The sequence below is a fragment of the Marmota marmota genome, unplaced genomic scaffold (assembly GCF_001458135.2).
Source record: "Marmota marmota marmota unplaced genomic scaffold, marMar, whole genome shotgun sequence".
NCBI lineage: Eukaryota > Metazoa > Chordata > Mammalia > Rodentia > Sciuridae > Marmota > Marmota marmota.
Genome location: NW_026000164.1, coordinates 19535502 through 19549133, shown reverse-complemented (window position 1 = coordinate 19549133; position 13632 = coordinate 19535502). Strand labels below are relative to the sequence as shown.

The window sequence follows — 13632 nt, the reverse complement described above, 5'->3', positions numbered from 1 at the left end:
GGACAGTCCAGGTTAAAGGCAAAAAGATATCCTTTAAATCTATGACCAAGAAGTGGGTGGCAGTGTAGAGGATCTGAGACAGCAGAGTGTTATGGTTGGGAACCAAAGGATGTATGGGCCTAACGGAGGTGTTGATGAGTCATAGATAGGACCCGTTGGGCTTTTTTACCGCTAGTATGGGAGTATTGTAAAGGGAATGAGCAGGATGGAGGTACCCCTTGCTAAGAAGGTCCTGAATAATAGATTGTAGGCCCAGAAGAGCTTTTGTGGACAGGGGGTATTGAGCCTGATTTGGGAAGGTGTTAGGATCTTCGAGATGAATATTAACTGGTGGGCAGGAAACGGTGGAGGGGGTGTGGGTATCCCATACAATCGGGTCAACCAGGTTAGTATGGTATTTCATGTCAGCCTCACAAGTGGAGCAGAATGGCCAGTCTTCTGCCAAAAGGGCCAGAAAAGATGAACAGGCCGATTCTGGGGCCTGACTGATGCCAGGAGCCCGTATGTTGATTGTTGTATTGAATTTAGAGAGAATATCTCAGCTGAGCAAAGGAACTGGACATTGGGGCATAACTAGGAACGTCTGAGAGAATGGGAAGTTGTCTATGGAACAGAGAAATAGGGGAGTCTTTCTTGGATAGATGGTCTTTCCTCCTACCCCAACAATAGGAGAGGTGGACGGCACTGTTTGCCCCCAGAATTCTGTCAGGACTGAGAAGGTAGCCCTGGTGTCAAGGAGAAAGTCAACCTTGCGTCCATCCACCTGAATCCGCACCCTGGGTTCCTGTCTATTGATCGTTATAGCTGGGGACAAGGACCCAAGGCACCGTCAATCGATTGCCATGCCCAGAAGGTCGGAGGGTTCCCTGGCCATAGGCCTCCTATGGGATCTAGGACAGTCAGAGCCCCAATGACTTTGTTGTTGACATTTAAGGCATGGAGTATGCGGAGTGTGTGGTATAGGGCATGCCCCAGCCCAATGTCCCTCCTTGCCACACTTGAAGCAGACACCCAGGGGGGTTTTCGGTGTTGGGCGGCGACCCGAGGAAGCACCCTGCAGGGCCTGGGCGAGCATCTGAAATTTCTCAGTCTGGGGAGTGGCAGGGCCATGTTCAAGCTTTTTTAGTTAGGCCCAGATGTCTGCGGGGTAGCTCTGTGAGAGGAAATATGTCATAAGGACATGACGGCCATCTGGGGTTTCGGGATCTAGGTTAGTGCTGAAGGGCTTTTGTAAGCCAACCCAAAAATTCCAATGGGGTCTCTTGTAATTTTTGGAAATTGACGGCCTTACGTGACGCTTTTTTGAACCCAGCAATAATACATGCGGAGAATCGGTCCCTACTCTGTATGCCAGCCTGTGTATTATAATCCCAGTCGGGAGTTTGATCTGGGGCAGCAAGTGGCCCGGGAGGGTGATTTTGGGATTAACTCGGTGAGTTTCATCCACATGGGCTCTGGCAAGTTCCCAGACTCTGGTACGTTCCTCAAGAAGGAGAGTATTAGCCAATAACATATAAGTGAGGCTATAAGCTTAGAGGACCCATTGAAACTATCTTCTGTGGTGAATGAGCCCAACCTTTGCTGAGTTGCGTGAGGTCATTCACAGAGAATGTACCCGGATAATGCCCTCAGGTCCAGCAACCTCTCTTAAAGGGGCCATGGTTTGTGGGACTAGGGGCGGGACCTAGTTTGGGGGGAACTAAAGGTATCGGCCGAGTCAGGGGGAGCACCTAAGGGGCTGGACGGAGCCGATGGGGGTGGTCGGTAGGGAGGAGGTTCATCTGTGGGACAGGTAGGGGTGAGAATGAAGAAGAGAAAAAGCCTCAACATAGGGGAACTCCTTCCACTTTTTCGAGCGCTCGCAGAAGTTAAACAGATCTCTGAGAATTGCGGGATCTAGGGATCCTCCTGGGGGCCATTGACTTTGATTGTCTAATTGATAGTAAGGCCAATCTTGTGTGCAGAATTTAATAAGGGGGAGTCTGAAGAGAGGGAAGAAGAGGCCCCCATAGGTCAGGAGATGACAAGGTTGGTTGAGAGAGAGAGAGACAGAGAGGGAGGGAGGGGATTGTCTGTTCTTCCACCCTTCAGGACCTCTCGCTCATGAACCGGGTTCCAGCGAGTCCACCATGACCTTGAAGGTCATGGTGGGGTGCATTCTCTCCTCCAGATTGGGCGTCAGAGGTTTGCCGGACGATCACGGTCAAAGCCCCTGCATAGCCCGTCTGAAGTTGGATACCCGATAGCCCGTCCAAAGGGCGCTCAACAGATGACACAGTTCTCCTACTTAATTTCTTGGCCTTAAAGATATCGGGCCTCTCCACAAAAGGCCCAAATATCATGTATCTAGGGTTCTGTATCTCTCAAGGGAAAAAGGCCATTACAGTAGACAGAAAACAGCTTATTGTGTCTATACCTACACCAAAGAAGCCTTCTAATGTCTCACCTTAGGAAGTCATGTATGGCCGTCCCCTCATTCCTCCCGGATTGCCTACAGAATCCATACCCATCTCCGAAACCTATGCCCTGCCCCTCCTCTTCCATCTACGCTCTGAACTCTGGTGCTTTCAAGACTGGCTCCTTCCTGACCCCAGTCTCTCTCAAAACCCTACCTCCTTAACACCTGGTCAACTTGTTTACTATTGCCCACCGGGGGAAAAGTCCCTCTAAAACGAAAATGGGAGGGTCCTGCTCAGGTGACTATGTGCACTCCCTTGGTGGCCAAACTCAAGCTGTCTAATAACCAACTTACCCGGTGGATTCACATTTCCAGGCTTAAGCCCGGCACTCCTACACCTTCATCAGAAGAGCCAACAATCATCACCTGTCATTAAGTACTCTTGTCATCCCTCCCCACAAGATCTCCTCAAGCTCCGCCTCTCCCGTGTCTCTGTTCTTAGCCCAGTGTTCCATAAATGGGTTCTGCTAACGCTCCCCCTCATTTCTGGCCCCTCTTGGGTCCTCTCTTTGCCCTATATTCAAGGCAAGTGACCCAAAGGGCCCCCTCCAGCCAGACCCCCTTCTCTTCCTTACAGACCCCCTACTTGCTTGGATCTGGCCAGTAGTGGGACCGTTGTGTGTTGTCCTTCTGACAAACCACTTAGGTGTCCAGAGCATGGTGACCCCTGAATAAGTGTGATCATAAGAGAGCACTTTACCAGTTGCCTTCTGGGCCTAAGGAGGAACGTGTGTGTTTTGTTTACCCTCCTAGTTTTGTAAGAAATCCAAGTATCAGTATTTAAAGTTGAGGTGTTTCACATGAAACCTGTAGAGTTCTGACTGCTCTCAAAGGGAAATATGGTAACAATGGGCCACCGTCCTCCCTTGGCCTTTGGCCGCCTTCGAGAAAAGCAAAGAGATAAGCAAGCTGGTACACCCAGTTAGGAGAAAGTTTGAAGAGCAGCCTTAATAGAGAGGGGAGGGAGCTAGACTGGACTAGGAATGAAGAGTGGAATTGAGGGTGTTAGGTGCAGGACAGGCTGGTCTGCAGGTCATGCCAAACAAAGTTAGCAGCAGGATGACCTGGCTTCTCAAACCGTCTGTCTGGTTCTTTATCACCTGTTTGCTTCAAGCCCAAATGCCCAAGCCCCCGCTCAAGGCTGAATACTTAACCCCGCTTGTGCCAACAAGGCAGCTTGCAGACCCAGAGACCCCATTAGATTTGGGCTATAAAAACTCCCTGTGCCTGTTCCTTCCCTTTATCATAAAGTTCATTCAGACTCCAGCTTCTCCTCAGGAATTACCAACTTCCTGGCTACTGATGATACCTCCAGTAAAGACCTATGCCGAATGGACTGACATCATCATGGATCTGTGGTGGCAAGGAACCTTCGTTGATACCGGTCTTCTCTGCCCTCCTGTGGGGGCGCCTTACTTCCCTCCTCTCTTTCTCTCACACTGCCCCATTTCATCAAGGAGCAGCCAGAATGAGTAGACGCCCACTCTCATTTAATAACAAAGAGGGGGGAATGTTGGGAGTCGCCCTGGCTCCAAAGACTAACTCCCCATCCCCCAAGAAGAGCCTTCCAATGGTGAGCCCTGCTGGCTCACATGATACTGCCGTCCAATGGTGAGCCCTACTGGCTCACATGATCCTTACCCACCAATCAGACTAGCCCTGCTGGCTCACATGATCCTTACTCACCAATCAGAAAGCACCACAGCCAACTGTCAAACCGTTCAACCATTAAACTGTCATGACTGTCAAACCACCCCCGGCTCTATAAATATGCAGAGCTGTTCCTCAATAAACGGGCATTTTCTCCGATGGCAAGCCTTGATCATTCTTTCAGTTCTTAAGGCACTAACTAAATCTCTTCAAGTTATTTTTTTAACTGAGTTATAATTTACATACAATAAAAACAGACATATGTTGTTAAATGAGTTTTGGCAATTGTGATTACCCATATAACCTCCATCCAAAATAAATTACTGAACGTTTCCATCACCTCAGAAAGTCCCCTTCATTCTTTTTCTAGACTATTTCCTCTAACCCACCAGACTTCTGGTTTCTATCATCACAGATGAATTTAGGTTATTTTAATCTACATCATCTAGGTTGTATTCTTATGTGTTTTTCTCTTATTCCAATATAATGTTTGAGAAGGTTATCCATGTTGTTGCCTAAATAAGGAATTTGTTCTCTTTCATTACTGTGTAAAAGTCCACTGCATGAGTATACCACAATTCATTTATCCATTCCTCCACAGATGAACATTTGGGTGGTTTGAAGTTTATATAACAGAGCCCCTTTGAAATTAAAAGCTCTAAAATGTATTCCCCCCCAACTTTCTGGTTAGTATTTTCTCCATCTCAATGAAAGCTAAGAAACTACACCCAAAGCCCAAGTGGCACCCACAAAGGTTAAGAAAAAGGAATTATGACACATTCTGTGTAAATATGTACATTTTCTGCCTTTTGTTCCACTGTACCCCCTTCTCTTATAAAAGCTGTTTGAATTTATGAGCTCCCTGAAGATGGAGATTTGGGACAGAAAAGCCTCTATCTTCCCCAAGACGGGTTTTGAATAAACTTATTCTCCTTCAATCTCTGTCTCCCAAGCTCTAGTAGAGCAGTAAGCAGTAGAACCTTTGATTCCCAATAACATAGAGGTCTACCACAAGTGATCAGAAATTCTTGTACAGTCTTTTTTTGTGGCTATGTTTTCATTTCCTTTGTGTAAATACCTAGAAATGGTATTACTTGTCACAGGGTGAGTATGTGTTTATAAGAAACTGCCAAACCTTTTCTAAGGTAGTTAGACCAAGCCTCTTTCCTATCTACAATTTGTGAGTTTCAACTGATCTACGCAATACTCTGTACTAGAGCAGACTTTTTTGATTTTGTTATTGTCAAGCCTTTTTATTTTATCCATTCTAGTCAGTGTAGTATGATATTTCATTAAGGGTTTTATTTATATTTTCTGGGATAATAATGTTGAGAACATTTTCATGTGCTTATTGTCTATTCAAATATTCTCTTTTGTGAAACATCTGCCTTCTGGTTTCCTTAATCTCTATAGTTTCTTGCAATAAAACACAGCTGTCTATGTATACAGAATGGTCATCTACAATATTAGTCTTCTATTCCTTTTATGACAAATTACCACAGCTAGGGACTTAAACAACATAAATTTATTATTTTACAGTTCTGTAGAATAAAAGTCCAACATCTCACTGGGCTAAAAATCATTGTGTCATTAGCCCTGTATCCATTTCACATGCAAAAATACACTCTCCCAACCCCAAAATCTCTCCAAATTTTAACACACTGCAGCATGAATTCAAAGTCCAAAATCTCACTGATTCAAAAGTACCCCAGTGGCCTATTTCCTCTAGCCCCACCGCCCAATAAGAATTTCCTCTAACTAGGCCCTACCATCAAATATGAATCCCTGAATGGGTTAATCTATTTTAGATGAAGTCAGAGCCCCCATGATCCAATCACTTCCCCAAATCCTCACCTTTAAACACTGCTACACTGGGGACCAAGCCTTTAACACATGATTCTTTAGGGGACCATAACAGTGAATTTTTTTTTTTTTTTTTAAAGAGAGAAAGTATTTTTTCATATTTATTTTTTAGTTTTCGGCAGACACAACATCTTTGTTTTTTTGTATGTGGTGCTGAGGATCGAACCCAGGCCGTACACATGCCAGGCGAGCATGCTACTGCTTGAGCCACATCCCCAGTCCCCAATAGTGAGATTCTTGATATAAACCATCCTAAAGCAACATACCTCTTCATCTCTGGACCCGTGAAATCACTCAAGTTGCCTGCTCCCAAAATACAGTGTGAGAATGCCATAAGATAGCATTATGAATTATTCCCATTCAGAAACAGAGAAAATAGAAAAAAGTCTCTGGTCCCTATTTTAAAATCCAGCCAGGCAAACAGCAATAAGATTCTGCCTGGGCAGAACTCCACAGAGTTCTCACAGCCACCCCATAGGCTTGTGCCTCTGTCCTTGGAGTCACCACCATTCCTTTTTCATAAAGGGTAGACTGCATGTATTCAAAGCTGAGTAGTTCTAGTAGCCTATTTCCTGCCTGGAGAATTCTGGGCTGTTGACAACTTTCTTTCACTTCATCCTCTTTCACTTCATGTCCAAGCTGATAGAATTTCTGCTGGCATAAGATTCTCAAGAACCTTGTGGGTCTACCATAAAAGTACAGAGACTCACTCCATTACACAAGAGGCTCCTGTACAGATCTTGCCTAGATAATCCCATCTCTATTTTCAGCTTCTGCTTAGATGCTAAGGGAATCTATCAGTCTTATCCTTGATCTCTTAAGTGTTCTGTGTGAGTGACTACTCTGACCTTTTGATCTGAGGTTCCAGCAAAAGGTTGTGCAGTAACTCCTTTAGCTTTTCCACTAAAAATACACTTTCCTGGCTGTGAATCTTTTGATTTAAGCACCTTTGCCTTTTGGGTAGACTGCGAATTTCCAAAATTATGAAGTCCTAACTCTTTTTTCTTTAATCTCCTCTCAGTTTACTTCTCTACTTTAAAATTTTACTAAGAGCAGCAAAAATAAACCAAGTGCTTCTTCGACACTTTGCTTGGAAGCCTGGTAAATAGTCAGGTTCACTGCTTATAAGTCCTGCTTCCAACATAATCTCAGGAGAGAATTCTGCTAAGCTTTCTGTCGCTATAATAATAAGAGTCCCCTTTTTTTCCAGTTTCCAACTTCCTCATTTTTCTGAGTCACCCCAGCAGCATCTGTAGTGTCCATATTTCTACCAATTCTGTTCACAATGATTTAGGTCATCTCTAAAATGTTGATCTCTCTATCCCACTCATTACTTCTTGAATCTGGTATAGCCATTAACATCCATATTTTTGTTAATAACCTAGGATTGTTCTACCATCTCCCCAAAATGATTCTAGCCTGTTCTCATTGTCTAACTCCAAAGCTACTTCCATATTTTTAGGTACTTTTTATGGTACCACCCCTCTTCCAGGTCCCAAAATTTGCATTAGCTTTATATATATATATATATATATATATCAGGGATTGAACCCAGGGGCACTTAACCAGGGGCAATGAGCAACATCCCCAGACCTATTCTGTATTTTATTTAGAGACAGGGTCTCACTGACTTGCTTAGTGTCTCGCCATTGCTGAGGCTGACTTTAGACTCATAATCCGCCTGCCTTAGCCTCCCAAGCTGGAAGTACAGGTGTGTACCACCATACCTGGCTTGCATTAATTTTCTATGGCTGCAAAATACCACAAACTTAAAGGTTTAAGATAATATTCATTTCTTTATCTTATATTTGTATGAGTTAAAAAGTCCAAAGTAAGTCTCACTTGTCTAAAATCAAAATATCTACAGGGCTGCATTCGTTCCTGGAGACTATAGGGGTTATTATGGTTTGAATATGTTCCCCAAGAATTCATGTGCTGGCAGATTAGTGCCCAGTAGTAATGTTGAGGTGGTGAAACCTTCCAGAATTAGGACCTGGTAGAAAGTAGGTTAGGTCACTGGGGGCACCACCTTCAGATGGAACTAATGTAGTTCTCTCAGAACCCAAACAGTTATTGAAAGAATGAGTTGTTATAAAAAGAAGAAGCCTGGCTCTGAATCCTTCTGGCTTCCTGTCTCACCACATGATTTCTTCTGCACATACTCCTGGCACTGTGATGTCATTAACCATGTGACCCTTGCCAGAAGTCAAATGGATGGGACTAGCAGATCTTAAACTTTCAGCCTCTAAAACATAAACTAAATAAACCAATCTTTCTAAAGTACCCAGCTTCAGGCATTTTCTTTAAACAATAGAAAATGGACTAAAACAGGGTAAATCCATTTTTTATTTCAGCTTCTAGAGGTCACCCATGCTCTTTGGCTCATGGCCCCTTTCCTCTGTCTTCAACTTCACAACAATGGCATCTCTTTGACCTACTTCCATCATCACTCTCTTTACTGAACCTCTTCTTCTGCCTCCCACCTCCATTTTTAAGGATCCCTGCCCTTACAGGACAATTATTCTACCTACATATCTAGTAACCACTTAAAATAAACTAGAAGTAAACCATAATTCAAGGGAGTCTAGTAACACTCAGAGAAGTACTAATGACTAAAAGAAATAAACAAAAAGCAGGTGACTAATTAAACTTTCCAAATATTTAGTGAATCTAGCAATATAACTGTTTTCTGTTTCTTACTTGCAGCAGACACTGTTAGCTGACTAATCCAACACCCATTTGCAATCCCTTCTCCCTTGCCTGCCCCTAATACTTGGGCTACAAAAGCTAAATACTCACTTTCCTGGCCTCCTAAGGATAGTCATATAACACAGTTGTGCCAAATGAAATCTAAAAATTGCCTTGGGAAAAGCAATTGCATTCCTGATAAAGAGGCAGATGGTGCTGGCACTCCCTGGCCCACTTCCCAGTAGCCCTCCTGCCTTGAGTGTGGTGCACTGCCAGTAATTCAGGCATCTATTTTGCAATAATGGAACATATCCAAAAGAACTCAAGAGACACCAGCCCTGCCACTGTTGAATGACTGAACCAACACCAGCTAGTCTGTGCCTCCAGACTCATGGTTATATGAGGAAAAATAAACTCTCATCTTGTTTTAAATCACTGTTTACATCTGCTTTCCTGACTTCAGCTAAAATCTTTCCTAATTGAAACTATATACTGCTAGTTAAATACAAGCACCCTCTTCCAAAAATGTATTTTGTTGTCCAAAAACCATATCCAGTTAAATAAGTTATAATTAATAATTAAAAAGGCAACTTTAAAAAAATAACATTTATCATACATTTTAGAACTATAAATTGTACATGGTCATTCTAAGACATTTTGAAATTATCAAAAGCTTGGGAGAAAAAACAGACTGTTAGCCGCAATCCCCAAACCAGAGATAACCTACTGGTAACATATCACTATACTTCCATCCATGATTTTTATATGCGTACATAAAATATTTTTAGTGAGACTATATGGAATACATAGATTGAATCCAACTCTCAGCACTAAATTTAGCAAGGACTTTTCTGTATCATTAAAGATGTATTAAAAATATTTTCAAAAACTTAAAAATTTTTCATAGAATGATTATAACATGGTTAAATTATTTTATCAATGATAAGACACATAAGTTATCCTTTTTGCTACTGTAAACAGTGCTGCAACATACACTATTGTATATCAGTTTTGCTACCTCTGATCATTTTCTGATGATAGTTGCAGAGATGTGGTATTACTGAGCCAAGGGAATAAAATCTTTTAACAAAATGTCTAGGTAAGAAAATATTTAGAATACTATTATTTCCAGGGCTGGGGTTGTGGCTCAGCAGTAGAGTACTTGCCTTGCAGGTGTGAGGCACTGGGTTTGATCCTCAGCACCACATAAAAATAAATAAACAAAATAAAGGTATTTAAAAAAGAGAGAATATTAATTTCATAAGCACAAATACTTGATGCCTTGACACCCTGAGAAAAAAGAAAAACTGAAAAATTCAGTTATATGGGTCTTTTTACAGAGAGTTCTGAACTTAGACTCTGATAGTTTTAGTTAAAAGACATAGTTTTCATCAAAGTGTTAAAGGCTTGTCATGGAAGAAGTATTTTTACAATTCTTAAAAAACATGTATGGAGAAATGTTCAGCCTCTCTTCAGTGTATACCAGTGTTTCTCCTGAATAATAAATGATTTGTGCCAACTTTCACTTATCTCCTCCTTCCCTAAAAACACTCTGAATTTAAAGCTTATGCTTTAAATGTATCATTTTTACCATCATGTCTGGTAACATATAGACTCCAGGTTACTTCCTTATTTAAAAAAAAAAAAATTACACACACACTTACACACTATTACCTTGCTCACTGTCACTCTAATAAGAATTGGTGATCTTACCAGCCATATAGACCTTATCCCTGAAACTCTGACTTCTCCATTTCCTGACCTCCTTTTAATGATCCTGTCCTTTCTCCCATAAAAAATCATTCACTTCCATTGTCACAACCTTTATCATTGAGAGTATCCCTTTCTATTTTATTTCCAAGCAACTCACTCCCCAAATACCACTCCTGATCCAACCATTCTTTTCATTCCACCATGACCTACAATTTGTTGATCCTATTAACTTATGCTGACCCAATCAGGCCTACCACCAGAAACCTGGCTGCAAAATCAGAGCCACACAGAGGCAACAGCCTTCCATGACTTTTTTAACAGCAACCCTCTAAGATCCACTCCAACAGTGTGAAATGCCTCATTTTCTAGTCTCATGCCTCTAATAAATACTTAATCCCATAATATTCTTAGTGATTCCACTTCCCTGATTGAACACTAAATTTCTGGAACAGAAAGAGGTTAAAGGGAAACAGTACCTGCTATGAACTAAGATTATTTCTCTGATTTGATTAAAAGCATTAATGACTCTGTTTCCAGTGGTAAAACACAAGTAGTCTAAGGTATACAGAGGCAAAATATTTAAATTACCATCTGCAGGCAAGGACCTATGAAAGACAAAGTAAGCTGATGACATCAGAGAACATTTTAGTAAAAATAAGTTGCTAAAAATTTAAGTTGTTGGGTTAGGGATGTAGGTTAGTGGTAGAGTGCTTATCTAGAATGCACAAGCCTTGGGTTCAATTCTCAGCACCACAAAACAAGTTTTTATTATAAGCTGCTCAATAAAAATAATGAAATAACTAGTTGTTCCTTAGTATAATGGAAAGCTATTCTGGGGGGAAAATAAAAGGATAAGCTTAGAGCTTTAAATGCACAGCTCAAGATCTGTATAAGGGATCAAAAATCTTCTATAACTACCTTAATGTCAAGTGGCCACAGAATGGGAAGGCAAATCCTGCAGGTAGCTGAATTCCAATGCAAATTTAATTCAAACTCTTGCAGGAGCAGCTTATGTTAAAGTTAGCACCTTGACTGGCAAGAGGGCCTTGAAAATTGAGATGGGGACACATGAACAGAATCTGATAAAGGTGAGTACCTAGAATTCCTAAATTCTGCCAAGCATTCTTTGCCAACAGAAACAGTTCTTCATTTCATGTCTGAGGAAATTAGTCCCCCTTTGCCTTACAGGGAACTGATGATCTACCTAAGGATCTACTCCTACAACCTTACATTAATCTAGACACATGACCGGACTCAAATCCCAGGAAATCCTGGGGATAGAACATAAAACATGACCTGTGCTAATATGCAATACATTTGAAAAGAACAGCAAGACTGGCCAGCTTGGGCTGTAGCTGTAGCTCAGTGGCAGAGCACTTGCCTAGCATGTGTGAGACAGAGGGTTTGATCCTTACTACCACATAAAAATAAATACAATAAAGGCATTCTGTCCATCTACAACTACAAAATAAAAAAAAAATTTTTAAAGATTGGCCAATTTATGCTAATGGCTGAGAGACAGAGATCCTAGATCACATTTCTGTATGTTTCTGTGTTAGAATTGGGCAGAGGAGAAATATGTGCCACATTTACATGAAAAGAAAAGCAGCAGCCATTACTCTCTGAAGGTTGGGTGGTCTGTGGTAATGAGAGGCAGATGCAGAACTGCTGGCAGAATTAGTTTGTCTCACTCTTCTCTTTTGCTATCCCCTGCCCCTTCTCTACTCCATAGTCAGCTCTTCTTTACTGCCAGCCCTGCTGAACAAAAACCTCAAGTACTCCAGAAACTTGACTAAGAACTGACAGGTGTGGTAGCTATGCACACTGACTTCTATACCAGTCCACCTTTGCAGTGTCATGGCAGAAACTGAATATTAACTGTTTTTAAAACTGCAGGGTAGATCTGTGGAGGAATAGCTATATACTATATACTTTCATTAACTCAATTCCTTCATTTTCACATGTCCTTTAATGAGCATTTAAAAGTTTTATAAAGACAGTTTTTCAGTAATTTTAAACATTTCAAGCAACCCTCCCCTAATTTAGAACACTCTAAGTTCCTTAGGAAAAACAAATTAAAAGTTTTTTTCATTGAAAAGAATAAAAAAAGAACTTACATCATTAGATTGAAACAATCGGGTCATTGCAAAGAAGGCTTCTGTAGCTTCCATAGTTCCAAAGTGTTCACCCTAAGTAAAATGTAAAACAATTTAAACTGAAATATGTATGTGTGTGTGTGTGTGTGTGTTATGTGTGTGTACACACATATACATACACACACCCACAACACACACGCACACACACACGATTTTTTTTTTAGGATATTTTCTTATGCAAAAATCTTTCAGAATTCAGGAAAAAAAAATCCTTTGTAAACATTCTGCCTCTTGGTGGTTTTTCTGGCTTTCGATTTATAAACCCACATGGCTATTTATCCACTTCTTACTTAAAATAATTCAGTATCACACACTACACTTAAAAGTTCTAGATTAGTGTTCTCTAGGCTTTCAGTAGAAATTGTTTTTATTTCCTTCAAGAAGGATTTACCAAGAGGCAAGTACAGCTACTAATAGAATAGAATGTTACTGCCGAAGAGCAGAGATCATACCTTATACATTTCTATAATCTAATGCCCAGCACAATGCCTGACATATGATAGGAGCATAATAAATATGAAACTGTAAAGAACTGTCTATGAGGAATCCCAGAAAACGCAGCAAACTGGGATCCAACCAAAAGGGTCAGACTCAGATTTGTCATATTAATAAGATTTACAAGGCTGCTAGAGATCTGAAGACACTGGCCCAAACCTTAAAAATATGATTCAGAACAGAGCTTTACAAACTTAAAGTAAATAACAAATTATCTGTGGATTTTGCCAAAAACTGCAGATTCCAAATCAGTGGAATCCTAGGGTGAAGGCTGAGATTTTGCATTTGTAACAAGCTCCCAGTGATGCAAAGAATGCTGATCCAGGAATCATATTGAGTAATAAGGTAAGATAACCTACTGTCACTTATTTTCAAAACATTCATATCATAGAATATCTGAAATAATGCCATTTCAATATTTAATTTCTTCATTAAGGGCAATTTATATAAAATTTTAGGCTCAATCTCTTTTCAGAGCTTCAGATTTCACATCAAATATAGCCAGTTTTCAATCTATTTACCATGGGTGTTAAGAATAACTTTTTTTTTTGTTTTAAGAGAGAGAGAGAGAGAGAGAGAGAGAGAGAGAGAGAGAGAGAGAGAGATGAA

The 13632-nt window shown here is 41.0% G+C and overlaps 1 long non-coding RNA gene across 1 annotated transcript in view; it reads right to left on the bottom strand.

The window, feature by feature from the left end:
- Positions 1–635: 635 nt before the first annotated feature.
- Positions 636–13632, bottom strand: part of LOC125611647 — a 16067-nt gene continuing 3070 nt past the window's right edge. The window contains exons 2-3 of the long non-coding RNA XR_007341885.1: positions 3537–3543; positions 636–3152 (exon numbers count right to left, since the gene is read on the bottom strand). This is a non-coding gene — a long non-coding RNA (uncharacterized LOC125611647). The remainder of the gene's footprint in view (positions 3153–3536; positions 3544–13632) is intronic.